The sequence below is a fragment of the Rhineura floridana genome, chromosome 1 (assembly GCF_030035675.1).
Source record: "Rhineura floridana isolate rRhiFlo1 chromosome 1, rRhiFlo1.hap2, whole genome shotgun sequence".
Classification (NCBI taxonomy): domain Eukaryota; kingdom Metazoa; phylum Chordata; class Lepidosauria; order Squamata; family Rhineuridae; genus Rhineura; species Rhineura floridana.
In genome coordinates, this window is record NC_084480.1 from 286,243,233 (window position 1) to 286,270,791 (window position 27,559).

Consider the following 27,559-nt stretch of genomic DNA (forward strand, 5'->3'; position numbering starts at 1 on the left):
ACAGATCTGCAGTAGGGATGAAAAAGAACTCATTTGGTCCACATTTGTAAGTGAATTGATCTAATATGTAACTCCCGTATTAATACATTGATCAAAACATAATCATCCTTTGGATTTCACTGTTTTCTGAGTTTTGTGATATGGTTCTTGGCTAAAAAATGGTATCAAAATGCATTAAAATTCCTATTTTGGGATAAAATATATTTAAAATATGTACCTAACTATGTATCTTGTGATAAGCAAAACAGGATGGAATGGACACATGTGAAACTGACATGGGCAGGAAACAAGACTGATCTTCCCATCCCTAGCTGCAGCCTTATGATAAATCTGATGTGGACATAGTTCACTGGAGGCCTACATGCAGAAGGTTCATGGCTCAATCTCAGGTATCTCCAGTCAAAAACATTTCAGGTGGCAGGCTAGGAAAGCCATGGCCAGTTGGCACAGGGCCAATATACTGACTTGATATTAAACAGTTTCATATTTTCATATGGCCCTCAGTGAGCATCCTACCAAATATCTTAGCTGAAGGAGGTATTTACTAAGACTGGACAGCCATCCCTCTGAGATGTTGCAGTTCCAAGATTCCTACGTTGAGGAGGGGATTGGACTGGATCACTTCCATGCCCTGACTCTAAAATTCTGTGATAATGTATTCAAATAGTTATTGGGGAGGAGGGAAACAAGGATCATGGCAGAACAAGGATTTAAATCTGGATTTCCTCTGTTCAATGTTTTCACCACAGATGAGTTGCATAGGAGAAGGGACACTGGATTAAATGTTGATTGTCCATGTAATATATAAAAAAGGAAAGGAAAACAGTAGATTCAGCAAAACTTTGTCAATTTGACAGTTTCACATCCCTGTCTCCCCACAGGTTTCTTTTTTCTCTCAGAAAATAGGTCATGTCTACCTACAAAAAGGGCAACAGTCTTCAGACATGACACCAGAAACAGCAAGCAAAAACAAAAAAGGAAAAGAAGCTCTGCTTCTATGTTAAGAATTACCTTTGCCTCTATTTTTAGTTTTCAAGCACCAGAAAAGGATGACTCATCTTTAACATGTTTAACCTCTGTAGAACAATCATACAAAAACTGAACGCTCACAGACAAAAAGCAAACCCACTCCACCTTTCCATCCAGAGAGACCACTGTATCCTTCTTGATCACAAATTTACCTAGACCCTGGGTATTTCACTATTTCAAACCCTGCCCTCAGGCAAAATATAGCTCATGTGTAAACACAATTCCACTAAATCACCAAACTGTCTACCACTTGGCGAACATCAAACAGCAGTCTGGGGGAAATGAAGGCACCTTCTGAGAGAGACGTTCTTGGAAAAATTTAAGTATGCACCCACTCTTCTGGTCTGTAGCCTTAATTGTTAGATTCAAAAGTGCATAAGGCACAGTTTATTCATCAGCTGAGCATCGTTCACCAGTCTGAAAACAGTATTAGGACCTGAAAACTGATGTAGCCTATTTACAGTTGCTATAGAAACAAGAAGGCAGCTATCTGTCTATGGAAATAACGCTGTAAGAGGAAACTGACACAACAGTTAAGATGACAGGAACAAACAAGTGGAATCAGGAGGCTCTTTAGTTCTGCGCAAAATTTTGTTAAGGAACACATCACGGTTTAGAGAGTTTACAACAAATGCATATATTAGACTAAGAATGTGTTCTTTGTGTGTCTGTATCTCTCTGAGTTGGAAGAAACTGACACTTAGAGCGCACATGGGAAGCTGCAGTAAAGAACACCCTCCAAGCACATTCTTGTTCTCCAGTTCTAGATCTTGTTTAATCTAGACATCCCAAGGGTAGAATACTGGCACAACCCAAGCAGTCAGAGGTTGGATGGTATGAAGGAGAAGCTGCACTGTTTATGACTCCTATTACAAATATAGCCAGGTCTACACAGACCCAGAAACAAGCAAATTCCTTTCTCACCAGTCATCCCCAGTATGGGCGATGGCAGAAGAACAGTCATGAACTGGTGTCATTGGAGAAGAGGAAAAGAAAACAAATCAAATATAAAATGCATAAATTGAAGAACACAAACAAGGAATGCTATGAGAACAGGGCCTTTGGCAGAATACTATGTACTATGTTCCCCTGTTGAATGCCACTGTAAACAAAAACGGCTTACTCAGCCTAGTTCACAGTCCATCTTGGTAAATCTTGTTTCCTATAAACTCGCAAGAGAGCAGTTCCTTGGAATCAATTTTTCTTCAGCCTAGTTTGTTCATTTGTATCGCTTTTCTGAACTGTGCCTGTGCATTTAGTTAAGACATCAAATAACCTGATTAAGGCTGGCTCACGGATTCAGAAGTTTCTGCTGACCTCTGCACATCCCACTGCTGTGTATTTCAAATTCCAATGATCACATGAAAAAATTACCATTGAACATGAACCAACATCGTTTCTCCCCAAAATAAGAACAGGAGTGAGTGTCAGGCTTGCACAATTCTTCTATACATCCACACATTATACACAGAAAGTAACATCTGAATGTGAGATCTCACTTGCCCCTGCAGCACAAAACCTGCAGATGAGATAAAGAATGAGATCTTCTGGTTTGGATTTCACCTTCTATGTGTGAGCCTGAAACCACTTCAAATCTCACTACTTCTAGAGATGGGGTGGATAAGAGAACATATTATCCAAACAGGGCCTTTGTGTATTTACATTCAAAGCTCATTTCATATACGCACATTAGAACAGGTGCAGATGATATGCGGGCCAGTGGGCACAAGTACTTGTGTTTTGGTGTTCAGAATGAATAGGGAGGAAGATCGTTACCTGAAACATTAATATTACAAACTGAATTACAAATACCAGTCCACTATGGACTGTTCTACTATATACATAAAACAAATAAGGTATGCCCCAAGCATCTTTCTCTGAATTCCTTTGTTAGAATTTACTCTCTTAGACTCTGGCCTGCTGAGGCCTACTTTCTAGGCCTCAACACTTGGGGAGGGAACACAGCTCAGTGATATAGCACATGAATGACATATAGAAAGTCCCAAATTCTATTGCTGGCATCTCCATTTAAAAGGATATTAAAGGTCATCACCTTTAAGACTTCTGTCTGAGACCCTTGAAAGATTCTGTCAGACTGCATAGGGCTAGACAGATGAACTGGTATAAGGCAGCTTCATATGATTCGTGTTATGAATTCATCTTCTCCCCCCCCCCAACTGATATGTGCCCTGTTTACACTCTCTGTGTCTTAGCTCTTTTCTAGGCTAATTCCTTAACCTACACAAGACATCTGCATTTTTCACAGTGAAAATGAGAAAATTCTGAACTTATCTAAGCTGAATGCATAAGGCATACCACACATGAGCAAGAGATGCAGAACAGTGGAGTCTCCATGAGGCTAGCCATTTGTGTCCCTGCTGCTTCCATGTTGCTGCAAAGGATTCCTGCAGATAGTTGTAGAGCAAGTATGGTGAAAGATATTACAGAATGAACTGTGGAAAAACTGCCGTGTGGAGTTAATTCAAAGCAGCCTTCATGCTGATTGTTGTTTGTGTGAAGTGGATCCACCCTATGAAATCATGGTTTCTCCTTGCTGTTTCACCTTCACTTTCCATCTCTATTTACCATACAATGATATGGTAACAGAAAACTCAGACATCCTTGTCACAAACCTCCTTCCATGTGAGGCCTACTGATAACATTCTTAAAAAGCATGTCATTGGTATGTGTCCTTCAAAAATTGACAAGTACAGCTAGAGAGCTTCATTCAGCCACATATGACTGTTAATAATGGCAAACAGCACCACTAGATTGTTTTTTGACACAATTGTAGCAAGACAGGTAACTTTTCTGGATAAATAGTATTATAGAAGGAAACTATAACAGGAAATTATTTCATCTGATACTTAAACTTGCTTGCACCAGCATAAATCAGAGTTAACCACTGCTGAAGAAAGCACAATTATGGTATAAGTAATCACTGAAAATCCAGGCAAGAATCAACCTCTGTACCTTTTCCTAACAAGAAGCCTCAATGTATTTTGTTTTCAATAATATTGCTCTTGCTACAGCATGATACATATAGTTAAAGGCACTCAAAAACACAGTAGAGGGATTGTTAAACTGCTGCCAGTTCAGCATAGTTCTCTGCAATTCCCTCCAGCTCAATGAACCAACAAGTGATTTAGGAAGTTATGAGGAAATCCAAATGAAGTGATTTTTCCAGGTTGCCCCACTACTGCACTGTATAATAAATGTAAACACAAGGAGTGATATCATTTCATCTCTGCTGTTCACCTTTCCAATGACCTTTAAGAAAATACCCTGCAGCCACATTTGGAAGGAAAAAAGCATACGACTCAGGCAGGCAGGATAATATTACATCCTTACCTACCAGCAAAACACCTTTAATACATTAATCTCTCCTGAAATAAAAATAAATATAGCCAGATAGTAACATGTGAAAGATGGAATTAAGATACATCCACGTCAATTAAAACAGAACATGTATATACAAGCATTTTGAATTATATTTAAGCATAATTGCTGAGGCAATTAAAGTCTATTACATTTATTATAAAGTAGCTAGCGATTGGTAGAACATCTTAAAAAATGATGAAAGCAAAACTAAATGGGCAACATCCATCCACCTGAGAAAGAAATTAATTCTAAGATCATTGGCGATCACTCGTGGCCAAATAAGACTGTCTTCCAAGATAAGGTCTTTAACAGTAGGTCCATAAGTGACTGTGGAGGCCAATTCTGGATCCACACAGCCTCCCAGAGTGAGGACATAGGTTTCCAGATGGAAGATGGTCACGATGAGGATTTGTTTGATGTGCCTTCCGCTTAGCTCGTTTGTCCCGTTCGTCCTGTATTCGTGGTTCTTCAAAGTCCACAACACCTTTGATAATAGCCGACCTCCATTTGGGACGTTCATGGGCCAAGACTTCCCAGTTGTTGATGTTCATGTTACATTTTTTAGATTCACTTTAAGAACATCTTTAAACCTCTTTTGCTGTCCACTGATGCTCCGTTTTCCATCCTTAAGTTGGGAGTAAAGTAGCTGCTTTGGAAGACGGTGATTAGGCATTCGAACAATGGCTGGTCCAGCGAAGCTGATGTTGAAGGATCATTGTTTCAACACTGGTAGTCTTTGCTTCTTCCAAAACGCTAACATTAGTCCGTCTGTCTTCCCAAGTAATTTGTAGGATTTTCCGGAGGCAGCGTTGGTGGAATCTTTCAAGAAGCTGGGTGTGGCGTTTATAAATGGTCCATGTTTCACAGGCATACAGTAAGGTCGATAGTGCAGTGGCTTTGTAAATATGCATATTGGTCTCCCTGCGAATATCCCGATCCTCGAACACTCTACGTTTCGTTCAGGAGAATGTGGCAGAGCTCAGACTCGGAACTCGCAGAGCTCAGACGATGTTGTATTTCAGCATTGATGCCAGCTTTTACAGAGAGATGGCTACCAAGATAGCGGAAGTGATCAACGTTCTCCAGCGTCACACCATTAAGCTGGATTGATGGTGCTACAGAGGGACTAGTTTGCACCTGTTGATGAAGCACTTTGGTTATTTGAATGTTAAGTGAGAGCCCAAGCTTTCCATATGCTTCTGCAAAGACATTTAGGATAGTTTGAAGATCTTTCTCTGAATGTGCGGAGACTACATTATCATCGGCATATTGAAATTCTACAACAGAGGTTGACATTACCTTACTTTTTGCTTTCAGCCTACTGAGATTAAAAAGCTTTCCATCTGTTCGATATATGATTTCCACACCAGTAGGAAGTTTCTCCTCAATAAGGTGTAGAATCATAGCAATGAAGATAGCAAATAAGGTAGGAGCAATGACACACGCCTGATCCGACTCTGAATGGATCGCTCTCAAAGCCATTGTTGTCCAAAATTGTTGCTGTCATGTTGTCATGAAGGAATCTCAGAATATTCACAAATTTATCAGGGCATCCAGTTTTCAGAAGGATGGTCCAGAGAGCGGTTTGATTTACAGTGTCAAAGGCCTTAGTCCGATCAATAAACGCCATATATAAAGGTTGATTCTGCTCCCGGCATTTTTCTTGAAGCTGTCGTGCAGTGAATATCATGTCCAAGGGTGGAAACCATTTTGAGATTCGGGGAGGACATCCTCTGAGATCAGCAGGAGGCAATTTGCAAGGATCCTTGCAAGGATTTTACCTGCGGTAGCAAGAAAAGAGATATCTCGATAGTTCCCGCAATCTGTTCTATCACCCTTCTTAAAAAGGGTGATAATTATGGCGTCCCTAAAGTCTTCCGGGATCTCCTCCCTCATCCAGATTTCTTTGATGAGCTTATGAAGTTGTGTAAATTCAGTCCCACCTTCTTTAAAGACTTCAGCAGGAATCCCATCAGGTCCACTAGCTTTGTTGTTCTTCATTTGATTGATGGCTTTACTGACTTCATCCAAATTAGGAGATACTGCAAGCTCATCTCTAGTTTGTTGTTGTGGAATTTGCGAGAAGACCACATCAACCACAATAGAGTTACGATTGAGGAGGTCGTGGTAATGCTCTTTCCAGCGCAGTGCAATAGATTCTTTATCCTTAAGAAGTTTGCTACCATCCACTGAATGTAAGGGATTTGTACGGTAATTTGTTGGTCCATAGATGGCCTTTGTGGCATTAAAAAAGCCCCGTGCATTGTGAGCATCTGCAAAGTGCTGGATTTTTTGAGCTTTCTTTATCCACCAGGCATTCTTAAGTTCTCTAGTTCTTCTTTGGACCTCAGCCTTTGCACTGGTATAGATTTTTTCTTAGCAGCACAGTTAATGTCTTTCTGCCATATCTGGATGGCTTTCCTTTTCTTGTCAATGATATGTTCAATCTCACTATCATTCTAATCAAACCAATCCTGATGTTTCTTAGTTTGGTATCCAATAGTTTGCTCACACTCTGCAATAATGGATGTTTCAGTTTAATCCGGTGTTCCTCGACATTTTCAGGGAGTTCCATCGGTAGATATTTCTTGAGAGTTGTTTGAAAGCAGGCTTGCTTAATAGGATCTTGAAGGGCATGGATGTTCATTTATGCCTTGGTTTTCTTCCTTGAAGCCTATGTTGAGGAACCATATTAATGGCCATAGTGGATCGAATTAATCGGTGATCTGTCCAGCAGTCATCGGAGCTCGTCATGGCCCTAGTGAGGAGTACATCACAACGATCTCTGGTACGGACAATTGCGTAATCCAGGAGATGCCAGTGTTTTGACCGAGGGTGCTTCCATGATGTTTTAAATTTATTTTTCTGACAAAATAATGTGTTTGTAATAACAAGATTATGCTCTGCACATTTAGTCAGAAGTAGAATGCCATTCAGGTTGCTATTGCCAACTCCTTTCCCAATGGTTTCTGGCCATAAATCAAAATCATGCCCAACTCTTGCATTGAAATCACCGAAGAGGATAATTTTACCCTCCTTAGGTATCTCTGATAAGATGGTGTCCAGCTGGTTATAGGCAAGTTTTAACCGGAGAGTTGGGAGTCGTTCATTAATGCCAATAGGAACTTCTGACAAGAGCTTCACAAGATTATTGTTAATAGCCAAGCCTACTCCGTGTATTCGTCTTTCTTGTTCAGGCACTCCTTTCCAGAAAAAGGTATAGCCTCCTTTTTCTTCCTTCAGTTGTCCTTCTCCTGCTCTTCGAGTTTCTTGGAGTGCTGCTATGTCAATATTAAAATGTCTCAACTCCCTCACAATGATGGCAGTCCTGCATTCAGGACGTTCACTATATGTATTGTCCAGAAATGTCTGTATATTCCATGTTCCAAAATTCACTTGACTTTTGCGACCGCTAAGTGGTGACCCCACTGGATGCAGTAATCCAGTCAAGGAGGAAAGAGATGAGGCAGACTATGTTTAGGACACCTTTTCTAGCCCCTTCGCCATACGGGGTGAGCAGAGTGGATCCTGAATAGGACTGCTCAGTCGTGGATACAGGAATACCCCGCTATACGGACCTTCACTTAACATACACTCGCTTTTACAGACATACTCCATACTCCACCATGCCCCTGTTTATGTATGCTTGCTTCACACTTACGGACACTTAATGGTGCATGGGGGTGGAAATAGGCGCGATCATGCCACCGCAAATCAGCTGGGAGGTGCGATCACGATCAGCTGAGAGGCGGGGCAGTGCAGCAGCAGAGGCTTTAGTGCGGGGCTTTGAGGCTCTGCATGAAGGAGAGGTAAAAAAAGTTTTTAAAGGTAGTGCTTCACTTTAAGGACATTTTCGGTTTACGTACTTGCTCTGGTCCCATTGAGTATGTTAATGCCAGGTATTCCTGTATAGCTGCCGAAGTACTCAACTGCCCCGGTCCTTGACCAGGACGACTGAGTCTATATCCATCGCCCATGTGCCGGTCCACGACTAGAGGCTTCCAGATTTCACAGTCCTGCCCCTGTCGCCATTCACCAATCGCCATAGAACTTTTGGTTTTGTTTGGTTTGGTTTGCTTGGAAGATGCCTGTGCGTGAATTTGTTTTATGTGGGGAGATCAGCACACGATGATCAACACACAATCTTGACAGAAAAAGGCTTTGATCCAATGGCATGGATACCACGACGATTGGAAGTCTTTTACTTGCTGCAGCCTTCATCCGCCTTCACAGCAGTTGTAACATACACACTGTTATCCTCCGCCTGTTCTGCCGTTGAGGACTTTCTTGGATCGTTCTTTGTCTGGTTCCTCTCCCTTGACCTTACTGCCATGGGTGACCCTGCTGGCAATACATGACTCCCAACGGCATCGCTCGCAGGGTTCATTGGAACACGCAAGCCCACTCACCACTACAAGGTGACAATCCAGTGAGGGGATTCTAAGATAAGCAATTGTAAATTAAAAAATAGGATCAATAATTCTAGAGACTAAATAGTACTGTGGTCAGAGAAAGATACTCTTCAACAATATCAAGCAAGAGAAGCAAATTATATCAGAGAGATATAGATTCTTTTCCCCACCAACAGTATTTAGATAGACTCTCCAAAATTAGTGCTGTCATGTAGTCCTACATACAAAAAACAGTTTATGCAGGAAATGTTATTTTATTCATAGGAAAAACAGCTAAGAAGGCTCAGAGCAATAGGTTGTCCACCTATAACCACAGTTGCCAGACATTTCTTATTTAAATAACCACAACTGATGATTGAAGATAAACAATTCAGAAATTTATAAAGCAAGAAGTTTTCTTTAGGTGCTGTCAGCCATTCTGACATACCAGTCACCATAAAATCAGCCTCAATGTGGAATGAAGGAAATAGAAAAGATTGCCCTACTATGTCTTTTTTAAAAAGTTTCTTATGTTTAAATAGTTCAATTTGGCAAAACTGGTCACAGCTTATCTACCTGTACTGCACCATTTGTTGATATTTGTTTATACTTCTTATCTTACTTCATTTGTTGATACTTCTTATGCCTACTGTGTATTAGAAATATAACACTTATTACATACTACACTGGGTGGACCATTTTCTCTCTCTGTTTTTAAACAGAATGGTGTCTGCACACACACACACACACACACACACACACAACACACAGAGGTAAGATGCTGCCTTATAATGAGGCAAGACCCTTGGTTAATATAGTCCCATATACATGAACATAGGAATCTGACTTATATTGAGTCAGAGCATTGTCCATCTAGCCCTGTATCATAGACACTGACTGGCTATGGCTTTCCAGGGTTTCAGGCAGGAATCTTTCCCAGCCCTAACTAAAGATGCAAAGGATTGAAGCTGGGGCCTTTTGCATTCAAAGCATATGCTCTAACACTGAGCTATGGCCCATTCCCCTATGATTAGCATCAGCTCTCAAAGTTTGCGGACTCCTCCCACTTCCACAGGTATATGGACAATGCAGGAAGGGTTTCTTCATACTATGGTGGGGGCAACCAATGTTATACCCTCCATATGTTGCTGGACTACAACCACCACTGTCTCTGACTATTGGCCATGCTGGCTGGGGTAGATGGGATTGGAAGTCCATCATCTTCTGTAGAGTTCCACATAGGCTGTACAAAGCCTGCCCCCTGCCTCATTTCCCTGGCTGGTATGCTAAGGGAAATGTGGTTCTCTCTCTCTCTCTCTCTCTCTCTCTCAGTTGTGTACCCACAGATGGCAGAGAATATAGTATGCAGGTGTAAGCCCACAGCTAGCAAGGTCTGGAAGGCTGAAGCAGGCAACCTGCTGCTTGCTCCCCTTCAGTGTGAGGGCCAGAGTGGGACATATAAAGAAAACAAGGAAGAGATTGTTTCAGATTCTGATACTGAAAGATTAGACTGGAGTGAACAGATCACACAAGTCAAGATTGGGAGACAGTTAATCTCTATACTATTAATTCAATAGTCACTTTAAAGGCTTTTTAAATGGATCTAACAGTAAAGAGCTAGATGGAAACAAATTCCCTACCCAAATACAGTAAAAATGATGTTTGACCTTTGAGCAGCATGAAATTCTCTTAGCAAAACATGCAATTTTTTGCTTTCAAATTACAAACATCAATGTAATTAATGTTGCCAGGAAAATCTATGGCAGTACTGAATATATCATCTTGGAATATAGAAAAAAAAGCACAGGCCATAACAAGCAGTCACGCTTGCACAATGAAAAATGAACAAAATTGATTTCATGCAGTATAATCATAAGAGCATTAATCATATCAAATATTTCCTCAAAAGTCTGGCAAAAGACTGACAGGGATTTCTCCTCTCTAAATTTAAGCTACAAGCCTAGTTATAAACAAATAATCAGAACCTGGTAAACATAACCAGACTAATTCAGAGGCAAAAATGCGTAAGATGTGTTTTAGGCACCCATGCCACTCTAAAACAACACATAGAGCCTCCAACTATAATAAAACTCTGGAATCACAGTTTAGTCCCTCCCCAACAAAGCATTAATCAGAAGACCTGAAAAAAGATTTCTGTAATGTAGGCGGTTTTTTTTTTCTTATTTGGGGTGGGTGGGTGGGACAGGGACACAAAAAAGAATAAACATGGTCAGGGTAGGATTCTCCAGGGAAGTGAGCTACATTTCTCCCCCACTCTTTCATTTCTATTCTCCCTTATTAGTATATTTGGTCACAGATTATCAGGTTCCATACAATGCCAGCTGAAGTCCATATGCTTTTTCAAATAAAAAAACACGTTGCACTAATGCAAAAATTGTCAAAATAAAGACCAGGAAAAAAAGAACAGTAACTTCAAACCAGCACTGCCCCCTAAAAAAGTTTTTTTGAAAATCACGATTGTTGCTTTGACTGGAAAATATTCACAGTTCACACAGCTGTAGCGACACAATATGTCAGAAAAGCTTCCACATCTCTGCACAGGTTTTGGGGCAGCAATTTATAACTAATCTTCTCCTTTGATAACATCTTTTTTTGACATTTCAACTGCTACATGACAAACCTCAAAAGCTATCTTAATCACAAGTACAGAACTCATAGCTTTAAGAGGTCAACAATAAATGCATTGGGATACATTTAAACCACAATAAATGTTGCCATAGTGGTAAGATTGTTGAACTACAACCTGGGAGACCAGGGTTCGAATCCTCACACAGCCATGAAGGTCACTGGGTGACCTTGGGCCAGTCACTGCCTCTCAGCCTCAGAGGAAGGCAATGGTAAACCCCCTCTGAATACCGCTTACCATGAAAACCCTATTCACAGGGTCACCATAAGTCGGGATTGACTTGAAGGCAATCCATTTCCATTTTTAAATGTTGTTCAAATACAAAGGACTTAAAAGTACAACTGTACTGTAGAAAAACTAAACAAAACTTCTTGTGATTTTTGACGACATGTTATGCACTGGTACTTAAAGCAGTGACGAAGAACCTGTGGCTCTCTGGCTGTTGTTGGACTCCAGCTCCCACCAGTCCCAACTAGCATGGTGAATGGTGATGGATGATGGGAGTTGAAGTCCAACAACTTCTATAGGGCCACAGGTTCCCCATCCCTGCTGTACACTGAAGCTAAAGACTCAAATGAGCTGAGCTCAGGTAGATGCATCCACTTCTCTAATGAAAAGCAGCTGTAGGCTCACAATGCATAACTTACCTTAAGATAAAGGGTAATATTTTACTTCCCAACCCCACCTTGGTGTAACTCTGAAGCTAACTGGCAAATTATACAGCCACAAGATTGGCTGTATACTATAGCCAGCATGGATTTTTTGCATTCTGCAATGTTAAATTGAAAATACCCTTAATGCCATTCTGATGCTTCCCATAAGCTCATTTCAAAACAAAACCTTACAAAGCTTATAGTCCTGAACTCAGAAACGCTTGCTTAACGACCCTTTAAATGTTCATGGTGATACACAAAACAGTCAGAGAGAATCAAGAGTACAAAGTGTAAAAAGAAAGAGAGAGAAACCAGACTCCTGTTGGACTTTTTTCTGTCAGAGCTCATAATTTGTTGAAATTAATTAAAAATCAGCCATGTTCAGAGTACCTGTAATCCTGTTATTGATCTTGCCCCATACTGTGACTTTCATCTTCTGCAGTTTAAAAGTAAAAAAATGCTTAGCTGGTTTTTAATTAATTTAAGAAATGTAACATTGAAGTCAATGATAAGCCCGGACATGCTCAGTAAGAACCAACTGTCAGTGTTCTAAAAGCCAGACTCACAGCTGCTAGGCTTGCCTAGTTAGAGGGCCACACCCACACCAGACCTTTATTTCACTTTAGACAATCATGGCTTCCCCCAAAGAATCCTGGGAAGTGTAGTTTGTGAAGTGTGCTAAGAGGAGACTCCTATTTCCCTGGCAGAGGTCCACTGGCCAAAGTGGTTTAATAGTCAGCCGCTCTGATTGAAGCTCTGTGAGGGGAACAGGACATCTCCTAGCAACTCTCAGCACCCTTCACTAACTACACTTCCCAGGATTCTTTGGGAGAAGCCAAGACTGTCTAAAGTGAACATAAACCATAAATCCCCGGTTTAGTGTTGATTCTCTCATGCACTAGAGGGAAGGGATAAAGGAGGTGAGATTGGTACACTCTTCTAAATCTATGATTTGTTAACTGTAACATGGAAAAACTGGGCTACCGCACTATATAGGATCCTCCTTGTTCTTTCTTGACCATTCTGTAGAAAGTTCAAACTCTGGTAATCTTTTGCTCTTATGAAATCTAATATTCCTATCTTTAATATTAAACCATAAGTGAAATTCAAATAAATCACCCAAGCCTAACTTCCACTTAAGAAATATCATCTAAATATCCATGTCAAAATGTTTCAGATGAAGTGTGTGTGTGTTTGTGTGTTTCTGTGCGTGTGAAATGTAAAGTGTTTTTAGAAAGTACTGTGTCTGTAGGAGCATCCTCTTATTGATGAATAGTTCTACAAAACGTGTCACTTTAAAAGAAGTCATGACCTTTTCTTTTTCTATTTCAGAATTCAGTCACTCTTAAATGTTTTATGTGAAGAAATTAAAATAGTTTTTATCTGGTAATTTCAAAGCCAATGTTACAAAGGCCCAGTTTGCATGTAATGCTAAACCAAACCAGGACTAAATGTGAACAAGCAAGTGTGAGGGTGCACAGAGCAAAAAATGTGGCTGCTTTGCTGCTGCCGCACTATCCAGAGTGCAGCCATGGTTTGGCTTAGCATTATGTGGAAACACAGGCTCATGATTTGTCTCCCCCAAACAAACCATGAGTGGTAAGCCATGAACAAACCTTGGCTACAGCTCGTTGCTTGTTTGGAGCGAGACAAAGCACAAGCCCAGATTCACAGGTAATGCTAAGCCAAACTATGGCTTAGCTCCATGTAATGTGACAGCAGGACTGGAGCAGAAGTGAAGCAGACATGACTTTCACTCTATGTATCCACACACTTGCTCCTTCACTCTAAGCTATAGTTTAGTTTAGTGATATAAGTGAAACAAACCAGTGTTAGCTTTTTCTTATATGAACAATATAATCTATTCAAGAATTTCTTATGCACTCCAGACACTTCAATAAGTTTTAGAGATTACTGAATGTTGCCACAAATAACCAAGGAACTGTGTGAAGAACAATCAGAAACCTATTTAGGATCCCCACAGTTACACATATAAATGAGCAGTGGCACTTTCGTTTCCTCTAAGAACAGGAATATTTCTTCCATCCCTCCATTCTGCGAAGTGTTTTAATGCATGAGCTACTGCTAATAGTTCACTACCCCTACTGCCAAAGATCCAATATCCTGGACAAATAAGATTATACTGCTCATTTACAGTTGAGGTAGCTCTCATGTAGGATTGCTAACAATGTGACACAGTTTGACTTTGACATCCAGGCCAGCTGGCAAAATCTCCTGGTGTTACAACGCAGAATTTGGCTAGAATGTTTCGAGTACAACCAGTGTTGCGCAAAAGGCAGTATCTTCATTTCATTTAGTCACATGTGACTGTGTAGTACATGTGAACTGTGTAGCACAGGCACATACAATAAGGAGCCAAATTAAATCAGCCCCAGTACACAATTTCTTTGTATGCTACTGCATGAGAAACTTCAGAGGGCATATGTGTACCTTTCTCACAGCCATCTTCCCACAGACTACCCTGAAGAAGCCAGGATAGAGCATGACCAATCCTGTTGCAGTTTAGCAATAGCTGTCATAACCAATGACTCAAAGGCCATGCACTGGGCAATCGACTCAGAGGATGATGGGAGATTTGGGGAAGAACTATCTGTAGGACCCTCCTAACTGGAGGATACAATCTCCCATGGTACCTTTGTCTCCCCTGCCCTGCAGGAGCTAAGGACTGCAGAATAAGGCAAGGGCCCTTTAACAGCCAGCCAGCTCCTCTAGGACTTAGCGTGGGGCTTAGTGTCAAGGCTTCAGTTGGAGATACGCACTTGCAGAGAGAATGTTCACAAAGCTATCTCAGTAGAATGATGGGAGTTCTCCAGGGTTCTGCAGGTGTTGTGGATGCCCTGAACTCTTGATGGGATACTGTTGGGCTTCTATGAGCTTGAGGCTTACAGGAGAACAGTACAGTAGCAGCTGTTCTTACACAAACTTGTGCAGTTTCTTCATTTGTCAGACTCAGACCTTCACATCTGCCAGCCATCAAAAAGATTTTGTTATTGGCTCTATTTCAAATCAGAGTCCACCAGGCACTGTCCTATGACCTGTCTTTGTCTCTGATCACAATCAGATACCACAATGGTTGAAATAAAAAGTTGCTAATCTTTGTTTACACACACACACCCAAAATATGTATATAAAATACCCCTGCTCTTCAATAAAAAAAACCCAGAGCAATTACAAAACATAAGTTAACAATTATATATATATATATAAAGATAGATAGATGGGATAGATAGACGGACAGACGGACAGACGGACAGACGGGACGGGACGGGACGGGACGGGACGGGACGGGACGGGACGGGACGGACGGACGGACGGACAGACGGACAGACGGACAGATTTTAAATTAGCACTTTGCTAAACACAAAAACTAAATTTAGAAATACAGGACAAAACATGGTTGTGGAAGCTGTCTAATGGCAAAATTTGACTAGTTAGCCATTCAACTCACATTACCCCAAGCTTATACACACCGAAGCTTCTTTTACATCAGACAACTTTTGCCACTATACTTCTCTTAAATGACAAGTTACAAGTGACAAACATTTATTCTCTCAAATGTTAGTATGTCTGTTTTGCGCTTTATAGACTTGAACAATAATTTATTATTTTCAATGGCACACACATTTTGATTAACTATGACATATTCTACATATTGTATAATTTAGCATGCCATCCAGCAAGATGATGTGTCTGAAGTTTTATATGTTATAGATTTGTTCAAATAAGAGTTATTTTGGCCTGAAACGAATTGAGCTTTTAGGACTGAATTGTCAATGTTTGAACTTTAAATAAATCTGTATCCTCTTGGAATGTTCTTGCGCTGCACTAATTTTAGGAGCTCCCTTAAAACTGAACCAGTCTCACATGTAGCATTATTACATCTAGTGTATCCTACAATAAAAAACCTAAGATTAGGAATGAGCAAGCAGCCTGATGCTCACCCTGAAAATCAACTGTGCTCTTCAAGCATTTCTACAGAATACTCAAAAATCCTTGAGAGTAGTGAGTATTCAAAACAAAGGATGGAAAGGACTGATTAATACAGCCCTCTGCTATCCCTTCCCTCTTCCCCAGAAGGAAAATGCCTCACTTTAGAGCAGCCTTTCCCAACCAGTGTGCCTCCAGATGTTGTTGGACCACAACTCCCATCAGCCTCAGCCAGCATTGCCAATGGTCAGGAAAGATGGGAATCGTGGTCCAACAACATATGGAGGCACACTGGTTGGGAAAGGCTGCTTTAGAGGTTGGGGTGGGGGATGAGGATAGAGTAGCAGCTGGTAGACAATTTCATCAAAGAAGAGAGAATTCCAGTGGGCCTCTCCTCCTTCAGAAAGGTGATGATTGCAAAGTCTTTTCCACTACAAAAAAACATGATCCCCAGGAGGAAATGAGTGCATTCCCAGTGCATCATTTCCAGCAAATGGACCAGGTCTCTCATTGGCTTTAAATGATGCTTGCAATCTCATTTCCCACTAGGGATCATGGAGGGATATATAAAGTTCAACCCCATGACCCTTTGGGGCAAAAAGACACTGTGAGTTGCACTTCCCTGAAGGAGGAGACACTTGTTAGAACTATCATATCTTTGGAAAAGCCTCCACCAGCTGTAACCCCATTCCTTCTCCCCAGGGTGAGTTTTTTCTTGTCTGTGAGAGGGGGCAGCAGCCAATATGGGGCTAGAGGTGAGCACAGAATTGAGGCTGTCCCATCAATTGTGATTGCAACAATTCAAGCAGGACTTATTGCATAGTTATGTGAGCAAGCATGTATGTACATGTGTGAAATGAAAATTAAAAAGTTATCACATTTGAATTGTACCCATTTTAGCCTCAGAAAAACCTAGTAGATGAGGATGCGTGCTACTAACTAACTCAAGGTCCATGGCAGCTGATCAGTCTTCCCAGTCAAGTCTAACACTCTAGCCTCAATTTTGCATGTGCACTGCACTCATGCCACTAGAACAACAGTAACAGTTCAAACACATATTTTGTTGTTATATGCCTTCAAGTCGATTACGATTTATGGTGACCCTAAGAATCTTTTTTGGCTAAATTCATAGGGTTTTCATGGTAAGAGGTATTCAGTGGTGGTATACCATTGCCTTCCTCTAAGCCTACGGCACCGGTATTCCCAAGGGGGCTCCCATCCAAGTACTAACCAGTCTTGACCCTGTTTAGCTTCCAAGATCAGACGAGATCGGGCATGTTCAGGGTAGTATGGCCATAGGCAAACACATATGAAGCTACTGAGAAACAATGCACATGTTAAAAAGTTAATACAGCACTTTGTTGAAATAGAATGATTTACTGCATTATTTAAACCCTGCAAACCTTATATGTAAACCTATACACAGCCTTAAGCAATTACAGTGAAATGCTAAAAGTACTAAGTTAGCCAGACATCTTTTCAGGAAACAATGCCCTAAAAGAAAGCTGGAGAAAAGGTGTAACGAATTCCAGGTGGTACTCTTACCAGTGTAAAAGAGAAGCAGGCCAAGTGTGGCTACTGTCAATGGCAAAACTCTGGTTGAATGAATAAATATAATCTCAGCATACAAGAAGTCACATGACAAGAACAATGGCTTAACACAGAATTCATAATTATTCATACTGCATTCATGCCCAGTTACCTGTGCATAATTCCCAAGACAACAGGATTCATGGCTGCGGAATGACTGGAAGAAGTGAACCCAAAGCCTAAACTGGTAATAATTTTGATAAGTTATTAATGTAGCAACTTTTAGTAGAGGTCACTCAGGTAATGCACAAGAACAAAATTACATAGGGTGCACTAGCTACACTGTCATTTCCATGTCAAAGTTACACTCATTTATATCAACTCTAAAGTTACATTAACTTAGCTCATTCATCTCACTTGAAAGAACTAAAATCACAAAACTTGTCTTACACACAGGAGGTTATCAGCTGACAGCAGACAATGGCAATTACAGCAGCTTATCTGAAATTATGTTCAAATGCAACATGCGGGCACCTTTTAATAAATTGCTGCTATGCTCATTACCCATTTAGTTGTACGGCTAGAAATTACATGGTGTCCAATTTAAGTTTAGGAAGGGATATGTCATCATTTTTACAGGTATATTTATAAAAAATCTGTGATTAGTTTAATTTAGAAGCCCTGGACAGCAACTTCAAGCAAATCTTGACCGTGCAAAATGTATTATAAATAGTTCCATGTGCAACATTCATTTGGAAGCTCACTAGAGACCAATAATGACCTTGTATTTTGTTCTCATTTACTCTGAATTAGCCAAACCTTCTGTTTCCAATACACCTGGCATGGTTTAATTACAGCAAACAAAACATCATTTAAACAAAAGGTGACCTTGAACATAATCTATCAAAACACCAGTTAGCTTTAAAAGTTCGCAGTTTTTAACAAACTGCCAAGACATGCAACAGCAATTTTCTAAATACATTCATACATCTTTTAAAGCAACAGATTTACCACATTTAAGAAACATCTGTATATGCTTTTTTAAAACTGCAAGAGTTTCTTCATTATTAATTCAATCCCTTAGATTTCTTTCAATAGACACACAAAATACAATTTATGTGTAAATATTAAGGTCCTACTAAAAACAGTTCAAAATGGTATAGAGTGATGGCTTGTTAACCTTGGTAACCCCTTAAAATGGCTTTAGGGGTAAAAAAAACAGCTGGCAGTCATGACCCTTATGAACATACTGGAAACCCTGTCCTTCTACAAGATGTTAAAACCTAAAGGAGGTAACCAAAACTATTTTGGAAATGAATCTATTTTGGCTCAATGCACAAACAAACAGCAATGTTAGCAATGTATCAGCCACATACAAAAGCAAATAAAACAGATCTCTGCTGAAAGTGTGTATATAGAACCTAGGCAAGTAAAATGCAACAAGAGACAAAGGGGGATAGGGAAGGAAAAGGAAATCTGCACAGTGTTAGGACAATGAAGTTGTACAGCTTAAAGGTAAGTTTACAATGAGCAAAAATGAGTACTTCTGTAATAGCTACCTCACTTCAGTACTGCTTACATGTTCTAAATTACCTCAAACTATCATGGCAAACCATGGTGGGATTTTTATATGCATTTGCATTTGATACACCATGGAAAAAAATCATTCATGGTGACATATCCACAACTTAATTCTGCATGTTCTGACAGGTGCATATACAACTTATTCATATACAACCAGTTTATGACAGACGTTGGAAAGTTCAGTAGCCTATCCAAATCTACATACAAATGCAATTTGAGAGCACCTTTTAATCATTGGTTATTGATCCTGTAGTATGTGATGGCTTTGGACAGATCCTTGAACACATTATGTATGCTTGCTAGGCACTTCCCAGATAAAATTGGTCACATTCTGTCTCAACTTAGATGCCACCTTAACTGTAAAACCTAGGCAGGAGATAGTCATGGCTTCCAGTGTTAATGGCATGGTGTGCACGAGCCCTAAAAAGGAGTAAAAGGCTGAAGTAGGAGGGGTCTGTTTACATCAACTCCAGGGAAATGAAGTTTTAGACTCTTCGGAGTCCCACTGTGAATGGTTTGCAAGGCACTTTCAGGGTAAAGTTGCTTGCCTCCGAAGCGATCTTGATGCCTCATCCACACCTACTGTAGTCCCCAGTGAGGTGTCCAGTGCAACGTCAGCTGCAACTTCTTGGGAACAGTTTCAGTGGATGCGGTCTGATGATGTGGACAAGGTGCTTGTGATGATGTGGCCAGCAACATGTCCTCTCAATTCTTGCCCTTCTTGGCTTATCAAAACTTGCCAAGGGGGGTTGACCAAGTGGATCCAGGGTGTGGTCAATGCATTGTTGCAGGAGGAAGTGGTTCCGGCCACCCTGCAAGAGGTGGTGATTCAACTGCTCCTGAAAAAGCCCCCCCAGACCCACTGGTTTGTGACAACTAAAGCCCGGTCGCAAATACCTCCTTCTTTGGGAAGGTGATTGAGAGGGTTGTGGCGCAGCAATTGCAAGTACTTCTGGATGAAACAGATTATCTTGACCCATTCACATCTGGTTATGGGACTGAATCAGCCTTGGTCGCCCTGAAGGATAACCTTTATCGGAAGAAGGGTAGGGGGAGCGCAACCAGATCTTGGAAAGGTTACTTTTTTGAACTACAACTCGCATCAGCCCACTTCAGTGGCCATGCTGGCTGGAGCTGATGGGAGCTGTAGTTTAAAAAAGTAACTTTTCCAAGCTCTGAGTGCAACCCTGTTATTCTTATTTGATCTCTTGGCAGCTTTTGACCATGGTATCCTTCTGGGCTGACTTGGTGAGATGGGTATTGGAGGCAGTTTTAAAGTGGTTCTGATCCTATCTCTAGGATTTTTAGAGAATAGCACTGGATGATTTTCTTTCAGCCCCTTGAGAGTTGTACTGTGGGGTGTTGTAGGGTACCATCTTGTCCCCCATGCTGTTAAACATCTATATGAAGCCCTTGGGAGCAGTCATCAGGAGATTTGGAGTGAGGTGTCAGCAGTACACTGATGATACCCAGCTTTATTTCTCTGTAGCATCTGAATCAGGAGAGGTTGTGCAACCCCTGGACTGGTGCCTGGACTCTGTGGTGGGCTGGAGGAGGGCCAATAAACTGAGTGAATCCTAGCAAGACGGAGATGCTGTGGGTTTCCAAGTTTGGATAATTGGTCAGTTGCCTGCTTTGGATGGGGTCATACTCCCTCTGAAAGAGCAAGTTCATAGTCTAAGGGTGCTCCTGGATCCATCTTTGTTGCTAGAGGTCCAGGTGGTATCAGTGGCTAGGAGTGCCTTTTACCAGCTTTGGCTGGTAAGATAGCTGCGGCCGGTTTTGGACCAGAGTAGCTTGACCACTGTTGTCCATGCACTGGTAACCTCCAGGCCGGATTACTGTAATGTACTCTATGTGGGACTACCCTTGAAGTTGGTCCGGAAGCTGCAGGTGGTACAAAACGCAGCAGCAAGACTGCTCACTGGGGCAGGGTATCACAAACCTGTCACCCCACTGCTGAAAGAATTGCACTGGCTACCTATTAGCTACCGGGCCAAGTTCAAGGATCTAGTTTTGTTGTACAACGCCCTATACAGCTTGGGACCAGGATACCTGAAAGACCGCCTTATCCCTCATATACCCAGCCAATCACTGCACTCTGCAGGTGAGGGCCTCCTGCAGATATCATCTTATCAGGAGGTCCGTTATATACAACACAGGAACCAGACCTTTAGTGTAGTGGCACCTATCATTTGAATTCCCTCCCTTTATATATTAGACAGGTGCCATCTCTGTTATCTTTTTGGCACCTGCTGAAGACCTTCTTTTCTTTCAACAAGCCTTTTAAGTGTTGTTGTTGTTGTTGTCTTTATTTATAGCCCACCATTTTTCCAAAACTGGAACTCATGGCGGCTTCCAGATAAAAAATACATATAATTTAAAACATACAAAATCTACATTAAAATAAGATTAAACTATTTCCAATATTAAAACCATACACACATATAGCTAAAAGAGTTCAAACTAGTTTAAAAATAATAGTAGAGACCTTATCCCAGTCTGCGTCTGTGTTGGAATTACTTTTTAATACATTTTTAAACCTTTTTTAAAAAAAAGTTTTAAAACCTTTTTAAAAAAAAAACGTTTTAAAAGCTTTTGTAAAAATGTTTTTAAAGATGTTTTGTTTTAATATGTTTTTAATGGTTGTTTTTATGATTTTTAAAGTGGTTTTAGTGCTTTTGTTTGCCACCCTGGGCTCCCACTGGGAGAAAGGGCGGGATATAAATCTAATAAATAAATAAACAGATAGATAATATGGGCGGGGATGCTTGAAATTGGGCAGCCTCACACAAACTAGAATAGTTAGCTCTATAATAAATAAGAAAAACAATCACTGCTCTTTAATAAATAAGAAAACTGCCACCACCCCTCTAGAACAGCTCTTCAGGGGATACTGCTGAGAGGAAGAGAAATATCACTTGTGTGAGTCGCCTTCTACTCATTAGATAATGAAATGAAACACATAAAATTAACCTCAGAAATTTAAAATCTTAGAAATATGAACATTAGATAGATAGACATACATACATATATACATACATACACACAGACAGACAGACAGACAGACAATTCTGATGACTTTCCACTGCTATGATATCCCTATTTACTGTTTTGTTGGAGTTCTTTCACATACTATAATTTATAGAACTGGTGTTTTATTATTTTATCATTTGTACTCTGTTCCAAGGGTGTTTTTTTAAAGAAGATATGAAAGGGTACACATTTTTCACAGAAATAAAATATATCAATCCATCAGGTCAGACTATTTGCCCATCTAGCCCAGTACTACAGTATTTACTCTGATTGGGAGCAGCTCTCTATGGTCTTTTCCCATCACTTAATACCTAATCCTTTTCACTGCAGATGCCAGGGACTGAACTTGGAACCTTAGGCATGCAAAGTACATGTTCTGCCACTGAACTAAGGGCCCCTCCTCTACTGTTTGGTACTAGGAAGCGGGGCCCATTTCTGTGGCAACAGGAGCAGCAACCACTGGTACTGCTATTCCAGAAGTAGACAAATGCCCCGTGCAGCATGGAAGCATCAAGAATGAGACTTTGGGGGATGAATAGGGAAAGAGGAAGAGACAGGTCACCTGCACCTCATACTCATTGGAAAAACCACCAGAATGGCTCAGAACTCTGAGCAATGGTGGACCAAAATTGTCAGTTCAGGAGCTATTTAGAAGAATGACAAGCCCCTTAAAAACTCAACAGAACGTTTGTTGATCAAACTTAACGTATTGAAGTATATAACACAAAAAACATTGCCATTTCTCAAGGACTGCCAGAAATTGGGGGGGGGGGTAGTAATCTCAGTCCATGCTCTTTTTTGCTCTATATTTCAGTGGAATTAAATAGGATTTACAAATCCTAAAGAGAAACAGAGGTCAAGCAGTATCATCAGATCAAGTGGACTCTGGTTTACAGATGTTTATGTCATAACAATCCTGTTAGTCTTAAGATGCTACAAAATTATTTGTGGTACTATTATCAAGAAACTGTATCATGAAAACAAGGAGGGCCCGCCAGATGCTCTTGGGAAGCTCATAAGGAGGGCACAATGGAGAGAGTCACCCTTGTGCTTAGCCCTTGTGCATCTGGTGATCAGAGGTTTACTGCCTCTAAACACTAAAGTCTCTATCATGGGTGGCAGTCACTGCCAGGGCAATTCTTATGAATCTATCTAATCTTTTGGGAAACACACACACACACCTATTCTATGCTAGCCATCAACATAGTATTTCTACTGTAGGAGGGAAAGGAACAACAATGAAATTCTTATTTCTATGATTACACTAAAATTTTACAAGGCACCGTTGCTGGTCTTTTAAACATGCTATGAAAAATCCAAATCATAATTGTTCACAGCACCTTAACTATGTGGTCTTTATTACTGCTGCATGGAAGTCATTGATGCTGGCATAGATTGGTTGGTTTATTCTGCAGATATGTTTTTCTCCAAGTTTGGCTCAAAGTATTACTTTGAGCTGCAAAGACTAAAATTCAAGCTAAATTATTAGAGACAGTTTCAAGGCAGCCCACAGATCTTGCTATTCCAGGCACCATCAGCTGCCAATCTCAAACATTTCCCAGGAGGAGGGGAAGGGGCTTTCTGTCTATAGAAGGCCTGGGACTATTGCTGTTTACATGCTGTTGTGCTCTCATGATTACAGTTAGCTAGTGCAGCAAATCTGAAGCATTAACCTTCTAAACAACAAAGGGTATGTTTCCATGGGAAATCTTCCTATATGCCATGTGGTATGCAGGAATCAGGTATGCACCTGATCCTCACAAGTCACATGGTGCCCATTTCCTGGCCATTCCTGCAAACATAAGCTACATTGCACGGCTAGTATGGAGAGTATAAACTCCACCATCACAGGGCTATGTCAGGCACAGCTTTCTCCTCCCCTATCCTGACTGCATTGAACACACAAGAAAAGTACTGTTATAAATGCAAATAGACCACCCTTTGTTGCTTCTTACATCCCACAGCATGAAACTATGAAAGGGATTCAGGTGGACTGCAGCAATACAGGAGAAGGGATCAGGGCTATTATACAACCCCACTCCCTAAAAGAAACAGCCTTCAATTTGTACAGTTTCCAACATCTAACAGTTACATGTATGAAATTAATTCTGAATTGGAATTTATTAGCAAATTTGATACAGTGGAACTCAGAGAGGGCATTGGTATCTCACTACAGAAAAACCAATTGCCTCACTGTAAGTGCTCAATGCTACTTATCGATTGCTCTAATCTGTCACAAATAATCACCGGGGGAAGGGGATAAGTCAAGCCCACTCTGCAAGAATACTGTGTTTGCTTGTGTACAGCACGGTAATGTGACAAAATTGGTGCAATTTGAGACACTGCTTACAAGTGCCTGTACGCTAATGCTAGGAGCCTCCAAACCAAGATGGGAGAACTGGAGTGCTTGGTCTTAGAGGACAGCATTGATATAGTGAGCATAACGGAGACCTGGTGGAATGGAGAAAACCAGTGGGATACGGTTATCCCTGGATATAAACTATATCAGAAGGGCAGGGAAGGACGTATTGGTGGCGGAGTCGCTCTATACGTGAAAGAAGGCATTGAATCCAGCCAGTTCAAAACCCCAAAAGAGGCGGACCCTCCACAGAATCGTTGTGGGTGGTGATACCATGCCCCAGGAGGGATTCCAATAACGCCAATATTCAAAAAGGGATCCAGAGGGGATCCCGGAAATTACAGGCCAGTTAGCTTAACTTCTGTCCCTGGAAAACTGGTAGAAAGTATGATTAAAGCTAGATTAACTAAGCACATAGAAGAACAAGCCTTGCTGAAGCAGCGCCAGCATGGCTTCTGCAAGGGAAAGTCCTGTCTCAGTAACCGATTAGAATTCTTTGAGAGTGTCAACAAGCATATAGATAGAGGTGATCCAGTGGACATAGTGTACTTAGACTTTCAAAAAGCGTTTGACAAGGAACCTCACCAAAGACTTCTGAGGAAGCTTAGCAGTCATGGAATAAGAGGAGAGGTCCTCTTGTGGATAAGGAATTGGTTAAGAAGCAAAAAGCAGAGAGTAGGAATAAACGGACAGTTCTCCCAATGGAGGGCTGTAGAAAGTGGAGTCCCTCAAGGATCGGTATTGGGACCTGTACTTTTCAACTTGTTCATTAATGACCTAGAATTAGGAGTGAGCAGTCAAGTGGCCAGGTTTGCTGACGATACTAAATTGTTCAGGGTTGTTAAAAGAAAAAGGGATTGCGAAGAGCTCCAAAAAGACCTCTCCAAACTGAGTGAATGGGTGGAAAAATGGCAAATGCAATTCAATATGAACAAGTGTAAAATTATGCATATTGAAGCAAAAACTCTGAATTTCACATATACGCTCATGGGGTCTGAACTGGCGGTGACTGACCAGGAGAGAGACCTTGGGGTTGTAGTGGACAGCAGGATGAAAATGTCGACCCAGTGTGCGGCAGCTGTGAAAAAGGCAAATTCCATGCTAGGGATAATTAGGAAAGGTATTGAAAATAAAACAGCTGATATCATAATGCTATTGTATAAATCTATGGTGCGGCCACATTTGGAATACTGTGTACAGTTCTGGTCGCCTTATCTCAAAAAGGGTATTATAGAGTTGGAGAAGGTTCGGAGGAGGGCAACCAGAATGATCAAGGGGATGGAGTGACTCCCTTACGAGGAAAGGTTGCAGCATTTGGGGCTTTTTAGTTTAGAGAAAAGGCGGGTCAGAGGAGACATGATAGAAGTGTATAAAATTATGCATGGCACTGAGAAAGTGGATAGAAAAAAGTTTTTCTCCCTCTCTCATAATACTAGAACTCGTGGACATTCAAAGAAGCTGAATGTTGGAAGATTCAGGACAGACAAAAGGAAGTACTTCTTTACTCAGCGCACAGTTAAACTATGGAATTTGCTCCCACAAGACGCCGTAATGGCCACCAGCTTGGACGGCTTTAAAAGAAGATTAGACAAATTCATGGAGGACAGGGCTATCAATGGCTACTAGCCATGATGGCTGTGCTCTGCCACCCTAGTCAGAGGCAGCATGCTTCTGAAAACCAGTTGCCGGAAGCCTCAGGAGGGGAGAGTATTCTTGCACTCAGGTCCTGCTTGCGGGCTTCCCCCAGGCACCTGGTTGGCCACTGTGAGAACAGGATGCTGGACTAGATGGGCCACTGGCCTGATCCAGCAGGCTCTTCTTATGTTCTTATGTATACCTAGGATATTACTTGATGCATCTGACTCGTAATAAAATGGCATGTGAACCTGTGTTGTTTTTGTTATAACAAACTAATGCTGTAATCCAGTACATACTTACCTGGGAGTAAGTCTCATTGCACCCAATGGAACTTCTGAATAGACATGTGTTGGATTGCAGCCTAGAGAGCAATACATTCAGCTGACTTTTAAAAAATTGTGTGGAGTGTTATTGCTGCACTGGTCCACAAAAGTATGAGGAAATTATTTGTTCACAGAATCAATGGCCTCTGCATTTTAATAATGTGGATTTCCTCTCCCTCCTCCTCCTCCCAATTATTCCTTGCTTTAAGCTTTGGTAAGGATAATGAAACACATTAGAGAAAAGAGTGAGGGGAAAGGTTGGCATGACTGCCAGGGAAGATGAGATCAGTTGCTACTTGCTGATTTCACAAAGCATTTTCTGCAAGTCTTGTAATCAATGGGTTCTTTGAAGTTCCATTTTATACATACCTCAATATAAGAAATTATTTTTATATTCAAATGAAACTATTAATTCATAGAGTTTTTCATCGCAAGATCAATAGCTCCAGGCATAACAAAACTGTAAGAATTCTCTAAGAATTGCTCTCACCATTGCATATACTATTTCTTTTTCTCATCCCATTTTCTCTAAATCAAACTAGATAAGGAATTAGCAGTAAGCTACAAGGGGGAGACCACAACCTTTAAAGTTGGATGCAGTGCCAAAGGATTCTCCACTGTATATGTGACTGGATAGAGACCAGGATCTAAAGAACTAGATTAGCATGCCCAATAGGACTCTCTCACACATTCCCCCGCATGCCACAAAGCAAATTGCTTCCGAAATTAAGAGTCATTTCAACAGTTTGGGATTTCAGTTTAGGGTATGGCATGGAGTCTATTCAAGGTTTAAAAAATTCCACTGGGCACATGCATGGCCTTAGACTTGCCTGAAGTTAACTCTCTGGATCCTGCCCATAATATATTTGTTGACACCTGCATTCATACATAAAGCTTATTCACAGTGTATGTTAATATCATACATGTTCTGAATTAAGCAAATGGTATCAAACTACATCTTTTCTATTCTATAAATCTGTGCAAGTAGAAGATCTCCAAAGGCTGCATTCTCATGTAATGCTAAGCCATGGTTTGTTTTA

General features: G+C 40.9%; 1 protein-coding gene and 1 pseudogene across 4 annotated transcripts in view; both read right to left on the bottom strand.

The window, feature by feature from the left end:
• Window positions 1-27,559, bottom strand: part of STK3 (serine/threonine kinase 3) — a 185,442-nt gene that overhangs the window by 40,312 nt on the left and 117,571 nt on the right. The gene's annotated exons all lie outside the window — the stretch shown is intronic.
• Window positions 17,233-17,350, bottom strand: LOC133375784 (5S ribosomal RNA; annotated as a pseudogene).